Source organism: Labrus mixtus, chromosome 3 (assembly GCF_963584025.1).
Source record: "Labrus mixtus chromosome 3, fLabMix1.1, whole genome shotgun sequence".
NCBI lineage: Eukaryota > Metazoa > Chordata > Actinopteri > Labriformes > Labridae > Labrus > Labrus mixtus.
In genome coordinates, this window is record NC_083614.1 from 32,585,368 (window position 1) to 32,597,594 (window position 12,227).

General features: G+C 45.2%; 1 long non-coding RNA gene across 1 annotated transcript in view; it reads right to left on the bottom strand.

Annotated features, from left to right (window-relative positions):
• LOC132972089 (uncharacterized) overlaps window positions 1–12,227 on the bottom strand; it is a 473,300-nt gene that overhangs the window by 168,790 nt on the left and 292,283 nt on the right. The window contains exon 2 of the long non-coding RNA XR_009672855.1: window positions 4,993–5,056. This is a non-coding gene — a long non-coding RNA (uncharacterized LOC132972089). The remainder of the gene's footprint in view (window positions 1–4,992; window positions 5,057–12,227) is intronic.

The window sequence follows — 12,227 nt, forward strand, 5'->3', positions numbered from 1 at the left end:
TGTGGGAGTGTCACCCACCTGGGGGAGGGGCTACTGCCCTTTGTGATGTCATGAAGGGAACATCTCCAAACGGCCTGTTTGAGCACACATTTCCTGAAAAGTGGAGCAGGCAGAAGACGGAGAGGATGGACTTTTCTCATCATTGGGGGGTTTGTAGACAGACTAGAGACACATATTAGAGTTAGAGGAACATGGGGAAGTGGATTTTACAGAATATGTGACTTTAATTTTGAAGAGAAGGGGGAACAATCACTGAGTGTTAGTAGAGAACTGAATGAATTCAAAGTGTTTTAAAATCTTCGTGAAACAATAAAATGAGAACTCAGCGTAACAGTCAGGTTTCAGAAACATGAGGAAGTTAAGTGTGTTTACAGTTTGGAGAGCTGGATGATGTCGGCCCTCGTGCTCGTCCCCATAAAAGAAAGATTTACAGCGCGAGAGCTGACTCTCCCTCGCTCAAAACTCAAGCTGTTCCTGCTTTGTGTGTTTTCTTTTTTCCCGCTGATTACCCCCGAAGTGAGATTTCCATCTTTAAAAAAGAAAAACGGGGATATTTATGAGCAGGGAAATCCTCTCCTTAATATGGAGGGCCCCGGGGCCTCATTGAAGCTCCGCGGCTGTCACACAAAGGTGTTTCTTCTTCTCGGCCCCCTCGTAACCTCTCGCCGTCAACAAACACATGTCGACACTCGTCCTCCAGCGGCTCTCACGGGCAACAAGCGAGGAGCCGGGTGAGACGGCGGCTGATGTTGAAGAGTTTTGATCATTCCAGAAAGTGTGGCGACTCGAGCATGTAGCTTTTGGAATCATTACTCGAGTGAAGTTTGTTGTTTACAGCTTCAGATTGTTCCGCTCTGCTGCTCCGTCCTGAACCAAACTCCATTCAGAAAGCTTCACATTTAACTTCGCTTTGCAGATAACGAACATCTCACACGTCCTGAAACTTCATTTACACTTTAAGTTAAAATCACATCGTCTTCTGCTCAATTTGGTTTTTAAAAAAACACGTTTTCAGTCACTTCAGGACGCTCTAAATCTCTCTCTGATCGTCTCTGCTTTGTGTCTTCTTTCCTGAAGTGAAACTAAATGTTTGATTCTTTAAACGTCTGTCGTCAGTTTCTTTGTTTCTTCACGTCGTGTTTTATCGCTCTTTCCTCAGGATAAATGTTGCACTTCATGAGAGTGTTTTCAATTCTTTAGAGGCGTCAGAGTTTAAGTCTGACAGATTCAGATTTCTCTTTCAACATGAGAGAAAGCTGACTAAAGGTCTGTGTTGTCAGGTAGAAATCGATCAGTTAAGCTCATTTTCTGTCTTCGATAACGTCAGGATGTGAAGACCCGTATCGGCTCGATAAATTCAAGTCTACAAAAAAATGAGTTTGAAGTGATTTTAGGAAACTTTTCTCCTGCGCTGTCGCTTGTTTCCTGACGTTAAACTGCTTCAATCATCCGTCATCACTTATCCAGTTGTTCCTCTCGTGATCTGCTTCATTATTTTTCAAGTGCAACTCGTTCTTAGCAGGTTTAGCGTTTTATTAGAGACTTTATAGCTCAGATAGTAATGTCTGTAAAATCTTTACAGTTTCAGATTTGATTTCAGATTTTAAAGGAGAAAAAGGAAAAAAAACCTCCAGGATGCAGGACAGAAATCTTCAAAAACAGAAGCTGCACGATGAACATTTGTAATAATCTGATCATTTCTCCTCTCATTAGAAATCCCTTCAACTGATCAGATTTTTTTAACCATTTTGGAGGTTTTCATTTGCTTTACGTCTAATTCTGAAGGTCAAACTGCTTCACATGTGTTTATTATGTTTTTACTTTGACTCTGTAGTCGATCTTTTTGTCCTCTGCAGTGAATTAAATGACGTATTTCAGGAGTTATGCTCTCTGCTCGTGGTCGAGTCGACGCTTCATCGATGTGTTTGAAGGGTTTTGTCCGGACGTCTCCGCCACATAAAAAAAAAGAGATATTTCTGTTTTCTTTGCAGCCGTTTTATTCTCTGTGCTCGCTTGTTTTTCCTAATCGCTGATCCCTGACTGTGGTATGTCCAGTGTCAAACCCACCGCCATCCCCCCTCCCCCCCCCCCCTTTCCCTCTCTCTCTCCCCTGCCAGGCGCCCGGTCTCACCTTTCACGGCCAGGACCGGGGCTGACCTGAAGTGATTCCAGATGTGGAGATCTTTTTGACCCCCCCCCACCCTTCACCTCCTCCCCCTCCTCCCCCTCCTCCTCCTCCGCCTCCCCCCTCTCTCCTCGCCCCCAGGCTCTGGCCGGCCACTCCATCAGGCCTGACAGCGTCCCCTCGGACAGCGTCTCTCCACGTCTGAGCACATGACATGCAAGGCAGCTCCACCACCACAACCCCCCCCCTCCTCCCCCGGCCTCACCCACCCACCCCCATCCTCAGCAGCACATCTGGAGCTCATTACAGAGGAGACAGTGAGAGCGAGGGAGGGGCGGGGAGTCTGCGTGCAGAGTGTGTGTGTGTGTGTGTGTGTAAGAGAGCGGGAAAGAGTTTCTTAACCCCTCTGACTTAAAACATCCACCTCCTCCTTCTCCTCTTTTATCTCTTTTCTCCTCGTTTCTTCCCTCCTCCTCCTCCTCTTCCTCTGTGTCTCTGCACCCCCTCCCTCTCTGCATGCGGCGATCTTTGTGCCACATGATCACAAATACTTTATTAATGAGTGGTTTTGGAAGCGAGCTCGACACAGAGAGAAGAATCTCTCTCTCTCTCAGCCCGGGTGAAATACTGCACAGCTGTTAACAGTGTGTGGTTTGGGTGAACAACCAAAAGAATGTCCCGAGATGTGGAGTTTCCACGCAAAGTCGAGTTGACGGAGAGGTTGCACTGTTTGTGTGATTAAGTCACTATTATTACACACTCTTCATGAACACACACACACACACGCGCACGCTGTAACGCACCCTCTGCAGGGCCCGTGAGGGAAACATAATCAGCTTCAATCTGCCTTCTCAAGGTTAACGCTGATCACCATATGGACCGTTCTCTCATCGCCGCAGACCGCTTCTTCCTTTCATTCAGGACGTTTTAAAACTCTCGCTGCTTTTTCTCCTGAAAACAAGACGCTAACTCTCTCTGATGACCACCGACTTCTCCTGAAAGTGAAAACAAACGATTTCAGATTTATTTAATGACTTCCTTTAGATCATGTCATGGTCAATGGGAGATCACGATTAACTACAGAAAGCAGCACAGAGCTTGTTGGACGTTTGTGCAGAGCGTCTTTTCACTCCTGTGTTTCAGAAAGGGAGTGTGCAGAGAGTAAAGACGTCTGATGCTTCAAACAAAAGTTTTTTTACTGCATCTAAAACCCCTCTCTCAGGCTTCGACATCCAGGGTCAAAGGCAACTTCTGTAACTTTCCAAACAAATGTATGTTCTGAATATCGTTCAGAATCACGAGAGAAAGCTCTTGAAAATATCTATTGCAGAATCTTTCCCAGTGTGAAATTAGTTTGGCTTTATTGTTTTTTGATTTTTCTCAACCAAAAAGACAAATAACTATCGGAGCTTCGTTGACAAAGTAGAACGAGGTAAAAAGTTTTGGTCTTTTAGGAGACAGAAAATTACTCGGTAAGTTTTAAGAAAAGTCGATTGTGACAAAAACTTGACATTAAAGGTCCCGTATCCTCCTCTTCTTCAGTTTGATTAAGTCTCAGAGCTCCTCAAAACATGTGTGTGAAGTGTCTTGTTCTGAATCCACTCTGATCCTGTATTTGATCATGTCTATAAACCCCTCTATTTCAGCCCTGCTCAGAACAGGCTGTTTCTGTGTCTGTACCTTTAAATATGTAAATGAGATGTGTCTGACCACGCCCCCTCTTTTGGGTGTCTCAGGCTTTCTCGCTCTATGTCCTATTATTTACGGTGAGAAGGCAGACTCAGAGGGCAGAACAAACACCTAGCTGTGGGAGTGTCACCCACCTGGGGGAGGGGCTACTGCCCTTTGTGATGTCATGAAGGGAAAATCTCCAAACGGCCTGTTTGAGCACACATTTTCTGTAGGGTGAAAGAGAAAGAGCTTCCTTACAGAAAGAATTTAGTCAATTTAATTTGTGTCTCCATCTTGTAATGTCCATAGAAAGTCTTATTAACATGCACAAACCATGCAAATGAAACGCAATACTGGACTTTTGTGTCTCCACTTGCGTGAAGGTTTGAATTCATCAGTATGAAAGTCTTCCAGGAGAACATGTCCAGAAGTGTGCTGCATGTTTCACAAAGTTCTGGTTGTTTATTTTGACACTACGAAGATGCAGAGTTGTTGGAGAGAGATCAGAAAGGCTCTGACGTCTGGCTGTTCTAACACATCCAAGTTCATGGTTTGGGGCAAACTGAACCCTCAAAGCAGAGAGAGAGAGAGAGAGAGAGAGAGAGAGAGAGAGAGAGAGAGAGAGAGAGAGAGAGAGAGAGAGAGAGAGAGCGTCAGGAGGGCCGATGAGCAGTTGATACTGACCAAAAATAACTTTAAAGGAGCAATATGTAACTATGACACCTAGTGCCCCCCCCCCCCCCCCCCTCCTCTCTAGAGTCCATGCTCACACAGGTCACCATGTGGTGGACTCTGAAGCTTCAGTGTTTATCCAGCTCTGCATGGGTCTGTAAACCTTTCTGTGTTCTAACCTCTCTCCATTTTTCAAAAGCATCTCCAATATTGATCCTAGTTTGAGCACGTTTCTGCTCGTGGAGCTTATTAGAAACATGCAGAGGCTTTTTAGGTCGGGTACAATCACTTCTATCTGAACCACTTCTCTTGACCGCTTCCATCGCTGCAACACCTGTTGACCTGATAACTGCTCTCATATCTGGTAAACCAAGGGGCGTCCAAAACGACCGTGTGGGGGGGTGTCTTAAAAGCGCCTACCTTCTCTGGTCCAAACAAATCCAGAGCATTCAGGAGCAGAATCTAAAGTTAGAAGGAGGACATACTGGCTGCTGCATTGTTGTCAGAGAAGCCAGCACTTCAACATGTTTCCTTAATGATCAGATAGTAAGATACCTTTATCATCTCACTCTCTACACATCTCACTGACTGGACCTTTAAAGTATTTTCAGTGAATCTTTTATCATCGTACATAATCTGGGATTTTGCATCCGTCCATATTCTCGATGATCCTTGGATATTTATTATCTTAAATTTGAAGTCTCTTTGACATGTGGCCTTTAAGGAGGTCATGAAACGATGTTTGTCATCCCCTTAAACAATCGACCAGTGTGCTCGCCGCCCTGTTTTTGTTTTTTTAGAGCTCTTTCTGCCTTCTAATTTAAAGGACAGGACATTTCACATTTAAAAGTACAGGATGTCGTCTTAACCTAAATGTCACATGTTGTATTTTTTTCCCATGCTGCACAGTGACAAAGATAGTTTTCTGTTTCCTTCCCGTATGTAACTTAATTAGGGAGTGATAAACGCTCCTGGCTCTGCGTTGAGGCCTCCTGCGAGCGCTCGGGGTCCGGGGGTGAATTAGCATCTTAATCTCTCGTCGCTCGGCTGAGGTCAACAACAAAAACATTCATTATGGTGAGTGACGCGACGTGAGCTCGGAAACATCGTCACCGTGTAATCATCCAGCTCATATTCCCTCATGGAGCAGGGAACTATTTTGAGTATGTTTAAGGACGTCTTTTACTGGAAGTACTTCCTCCTGCAGCAGAAACACGTGGACGTATGACCCAGGAAATATGTCAGAAGTCTCGGGAGGGGCTCGGATATTTACCGACCACAGAGAACACAGCTTCCTCTTAAAGGGGACATATCATGAAAAATCCACTTTTAGTGTTTCTGAACATATATCTGTGTAACCTGAGAGTCTACTGACCCACAACATGTGAAATAAACCATCCAGTCCTTTGTTTGTGGTCTGCATAAGTCTTACAACACAGAGACAAATGCTCCGTTTCAAATGTGCTCTTCTCCTTGTGATGTCACAGTGGGATTCTGGTTGAAAAAAATACCCTCCCCTCCCCTGGTATCTCCACCCATGGACTCCACCCCCAGACTAGAGGAACAATTAGGCGGAGGTCGGCCATTTTTATTCTCACTACAGAGGAGTGATGTCTACTGATGGGGGGGTCTCATTACATTTAAAGAGACACACACACCAAAACGGAGCTTTCTGAGAGAGCTGGTTTATACAGGGTCACAAACCTCCTCTGGTGCTTGAGTCATGTTATAATTTGAAGAAAGCACAGCACAGATGTTTCATTTAGACCACAGGGGGACTGTTGGAAAAGGTGGAGGAGGGGGATGATATGTCCTCTTTAATGGCAGACAAAGACGACATTATCAGACGGTCTGATTGTATGTAGAGTCTGTTGAATGACCACCATTGTACGTACCTTCTAACCGCTCACTCCTCGTCCTCTTTGAGTTCCCTCTGAACACAGAAAGAGCTCAGACTCCGACTGTCACCTTTAAACATGATGAAAGTTTAATTAAAAAGCTACAAACCGCTGAGGACAACACATGTGGTGGCAGCGTCTGGAGTGTCCATGTGCAACCTGTGCAGGGATTATCTGCTGTCTTACTCCCTCTGCTGGACACTGACGGTAACACAGCTGCAGGTCAGGAGGAGAAGTTGCTGACCACAGAAGAGAAGAGCTGCTTCAGCGCTCCATTTTGGTTTCAATCCCAACTTGTCCTAAAGAACCGTCTTCAATTGAAGGAAGACAAAGTAGACAGCATTTAGAAGCAAATGAATCACATGGTAGTAAATATTGAGACAAACATTTACAGCCTGTGAAGCTTCATATTCTTAGACACGTGATGGAGAGCAGGAGAACGCCTCATCGTGCATCTCCTCTTATTTAACAGACTTTGTTTCTCAGACTGGAGCAGGAGCCGGCTCACTCGTCTGTAGTGGAGTTTCTCTAATGGGCTCCATACCGCCCGCTCGGAGACGATTATTTGGAGAAACTCGATACCAAGCTTGGGTCAAATCAGCCAAATGTGGGCACGTTACAGGTCCGAGTGTGAGTGTGTGTGTGTGTGTGTGTGTGTGTGTGTGTGTGTGTGTGAGTGTGTGTGTGTGTGTGTGTGTGTGTGTGTGTGTGTGTGTGTGTGTGTGTGTGTGTGAACAAGGAGCAGAGATGTGTGTGTGAGCGAGAGTACAGCTACAGTTTATGTGCCTTTTGATCAGAGCTAAACTCGAGGCTTTGAGGAATGTTTCTCTTTCTCCTTTGAAGGCAGTTTGAGTTTTCTGTAATAGTTTTGGTTCAGCCGGGGCCTGTGCGTGTGTGCGTCAATGTGTGTGTGTGTGTGTGTGTGTGTGTATGTGTGTAAGCCTGGTATAAATGGGGGCGAGCTCTGAAATGAAGATCATTGTCACATCTCGTGCCAGAGCAAATTCTCCATCCAAAACGAGCAATTTGGAGCCAACGCCTGCCGTGGAAAATCTGCCTTCAATTTTCCTCCGCTGGTGGCTCTGCGTGTACTGAGCCCTCCAACTCTTTTTTTTCTCCTATTCACACACACACACGCACGCACGCACGCATGCACGCACACACACACACACACACACACACACACACACACACACACACACACACACACACACAGATCAGATCTAGTTGGCCTGCAGCATGCAGACCCCAGAGTTTATTTTTTTCTCAATTATCCATTTAGTGTAAGTGGCGGGCGCCTGATGGGCTCCGCGCCGAGAGGAAATGTTTGTATTGTCCTCGTTTAACAACGAGCGTTTAAACTAATACCTGATTAGTGAGCGAGAGTCACCGCCGGGGAATAGATCTGCGAGACAGCCGGCTCTGACGCTGCTCTGGTTCTTTGTTTTTCTAGTTCCAGTAATCGTCTCCCACAAACACAACTTCTTCTTCTGCAGACGAACTGAGGCTGTTTTCACTCAAATCGACCAAAGAAGAACCTTTTTAGAGACTCGAAGAATCTGAATCCTGAGCAATTTAAGCCTCTTTTCACAGAAGCACAACATTCAGGCCCCTGAATCTTCCTGAACTGCTCTTTCAAACATGACCATCACAGTGTGTCTGATGGGAATGACACGACGTAAAAGGACGCCACTTAAGGCAGAATAATTTTTCCTGAATATTTCCTACTGTGTTAACATGTCGGCTCACCCCGACCTCTTGCAGAAAATCTACAAGGAGGCTGCCATGAAAAAGTCTGGGTGAGAAATAAGTGTTGTTTGCGTTCTCCCGTGCAGCTCACCTCGGAGTTTTGTGCACATGAGGAAAAGGTTATATGAGACGGTAGGGTGTGTGTGTGTGTGTGTGTGTGTGTGTGTGTGTGTGTGTGTTTAATAATTTTGTTTTAACCCAAAGCAGGTAGTCAGTATTCTGTTTGCTCTCCTACAAACAGACAGTACAGAAAGTCTAGAAGCTTCATGTCTTTACTGTTCGATTAGTTCTGTCTGAAGTGAATTGCAGCAGAATCAAAAAATGTAAATGTTTTTAACTTTAGTCAAAAACTTAAAGTCATCGTGTCAGCCTTGATGTGTTTCTGATGTGTCCTCTAGTCCAGAGTGAAAGACAAACGTGTTGTTCTTGGGCTGTAGCTCTTCATCTGTCAGGAAGGCGACAGTGAGGCAGATACATCAAAGATGGATGTCACATCTCCACTTCTTCTCGTTGTAGAAAAGTGAAGCCAAATATGGCTGCCATCTTGCGGGTAGAGCTGATCCACATTTAACTTCATGCTAAAAGGTCAAAGGTCCTTCAGGTGGGTCTACAGCCTGCCGGTTTGAAGCAGACACTCAGAGTTATGGAAAGTTACATCACATCCCCTCTCATCAGTCGTCCTGCTGCACACACAAAGCAGGAGCCTCATTCGTCAACAGAGCTGTCAATCATGGAGTTACACCCCTTTTTATAAAACTAAATAATAAAGTAAAAATGAACTCTGACATAAATCAGCATGTTAAGAACTATAAAGACGGAAACCATGTTTAAGAAAAATATATTTGAGGTGTGTTTTGATTCTAAAATGTTCCCCATGTCCCACATGCGGAGGAGGCGGAGCTTAATGACCTATACTGCAGCCAATCAGAAGCAAGAGCTCTAAATGCTTTTGCGTCATTTTTGGGGAGCTGTCATGTCTTCTACCTTCTTAGACATCCTGTGGGGCGGGTTGAAAATCTAAACACATCACATGGCTGCCACTTTACAAATTCAAACTGATATTACGACACACAGAGAAGGGAAACAAAACTCAGAGTGTTAGAGTTTAGAGTATTACCTGGGCAGACGATATAACCTTTACTCTGATCTAATTGGTAAAAGAAGGCAAATCATTTTGAATGAGCGACAAAAAAATATATCCTCAATGTGCAGCTTTTTAAACTCCCAACTCCGCCCAGTCTGCAGAAATCCCCCAAATTCCCAGAAAAGAAAGAAGGACATCACCTCAGTTACACCCTGTTCTTGTCAAAGTGACTGTGTAAACTTTAAGAGGCCGTCCTTTATGCGATCCAGACTGTATTCACGCTCTGCTGCACAAGCACAGATGATTCCAGAGAGCAGCATGATAAAGTAAACCGAGCCTCGAGGTTCTGCCAGGCGTCCATAAAAAAGCTCTGACGCTGCACTTCTCCAACATTTGTTTTGATCTGATCGGCTGTAATGACACGTTCCCATGACAGAGAGCAGCCACTGGCAGAGGACAGAGCGCCGACTCAGGATTGAAAGCACGCCATGATGATACAGAACGATTGTTTGTCTGTCAGTTGGACTGAACCTGCTTTTTAAAATCTGAAGGAGGAGAAGGTTTTCCTTTGTCTCTGCACTCAGACTGAAGCCTCGTGAAACCTCTGCTGACGCCTCACACTCCCCGAGGAAACACTCTTCATCTGTAGATTTTCTCTCATCGTTTGTGTTGTGAGTCAGTTGTGACGTGGAGGATCTTATCCTGTCACATCAGAAGAAATCTAAAGAGGCGGCAGGAAATGACGGGAGAGGGAGAGAGTGAGGAGGGGACAGAGGGAGAGCAAACGTTGCCATACCCTGCCCGTTCACATTCAACCCTCAAGCTTTCTTTGACCTCTTGATTGCTCATATTTAAGAATCTGAATTGGATGAGGCATTAGCCTAGCTTAGCACAAAGACAAAAAATCTGAATTGATCCTGTATACATACAGTTTACGCTGGCTCCCAGTTACTGCTCGCATCAAATTTAAAACTCTGCTGCTCGCTTACAAAACAGAGACAAAAACGTCTCCTCCTTACTTTAACTCATCCAGGTCTACACTCCCTCCCCCCCACTACGCTCTGCCAATGAAAGGCGTCTGATCCAACCTTCACAACAGGGTCCTAAGACGCTGACTAGACTCTTCTCCTCTGTCACCCCCCGGTGGTGGAATGAACTACCAAACTCCATGTGATCTGCAGAGTCCCTCTGCACCTTTAAGAAAAAGCTAAAGACCCAGCTCTTTCATGAATACCTACTAACTTAATGATGATGGTCTCCATATTATTGATGATGATGATGGTAATGACGATGGTTTTTGTTTGATAACGACGACTTATAAGATGGTTTCTATACTGATTAGAGCTCTCAAGAACTGCCCTCAATGTTGTGCTTTGCCTCTGGTCACTTCCTGTCAGCACCTGTGTGTCCAATCAGACTCAAAGCTGATCGTTTGCTCTTACTGACATTGTTCCCTTTTTTCTAGATCCTTGCTTGTGTTGTTCTTACTCTCTGATGTACGTCACTTTGGATAAAAGAGTCTGCTAAGTGAACTGTAGAATACATGATAAATACTAGTAATCTTAGTATCCTGTTCAGGCGTCTGGGATGTTTAATTTTCCAACACAAACTGCTGCAATTTAGAAATCTGACAACAATGAAACAAGTTTGGCTTATTGCGGGCGAGTTAAGCACTATTACATTGCCAACATGGCGTCGCAGATATGGCGTCTCCACCTCATTTCCAGCAACAGGAGAAAAGAGCGCCAGCAAATATAAAACATGTCCTCCAGTCTGACTGCTGTCAGCCTGTCACTGCCATCACATAGGACAAGGGAGCAATTACATTTAATCCTTAAAAAAGACAAAACTCAGTTTCTTCATCGCTCCAGAAGTAAGACGCTGTCGTTGCAGCCGCCATGTTTGTTTTGCTGCTACTTCACTTGGCTGAGGCAGCGCCTGCAGAGGTAGTCATCAGCTGTCTGAAACCAGGGTACATGCCACAGTATCAGGTTTTCTTTTAGAGTTCTCCAGGTTTCATGCACAAACACAAAAAACACAAAACACAAAAAACCCATTCACATTCACTCTGAGTTTCCCTCCCTTCCCTTTGTGACCCGGCTCCTCATGACCTCCAAACTTATCAGTACCTGAGTGTTCCTCATCCTCAGCCCCTTTCCCCCCCTCGCCCTGTTCTCTATAGAAGGTTATCGTTTTCCAACACTGCATCTGAGGTCACGCAGTTCCTCTTCTTGTTCTTGATCCTGTCTGCTGAAAAATATGAACACAGACTGTACGGTAGCCGAGCAGATGCATTTTTGCTCAAATGTGATCCAGGTGGAGGATTGAGAGGGGGGCCTGTTTTAATAACGGTATGTATCACTATGTTATGTGGAGTCATGTTTCAAGTGATTTGTTTGATCGCCCTCTCTCTCATTCTTTGTACTCTCTCCAACTCCATGTCATCGTCTTCATCGCCATCAGGAGCAGTGATGTAATTCTTCAATCATTCAACGGGTGAGTGAGTGAGTCCACAAACAGAGCGCGTCGAAGAGGCTGACGGTGGAACTTTTTGGTGAATTAGCAGGATTGAAGTTTTAAAAAAAAAAAAAAAGACAAGTGTAACACATGTTAGTAATGAGGGAGCCACCTGCAGGCCTGCTGGGTGGAGGCAGTGAGAGAGTGGAGCGCCGTGCAGGCCCCCTGACAGGCGGCGCTGTGTGTGCTGCTCCAGCGATGAACGTTTTGATCACTACACATCAGCATCTGCGGCGGGGATATGAGCTAATATTAACCGCCAGCCGAGACGTCCTGACTGCAGCCGGCACGTCACACACAATCATGACACGTTCAAACAAACACGGCAGAGAGGGCTGAGTGCAGATATGCAGAAATGTAACGTCAGTCATCGTCCTCGCATGCACACGGGACAGAACGCACGCAGACAGAATCCACTGATTTCCTCTAGAATGAAGCCTCACATAGCTGATTCTACTTCATGGTTACCCCGCCTTCCTTTTCATGCAGCTGCAGCTTTGTGATCATATCT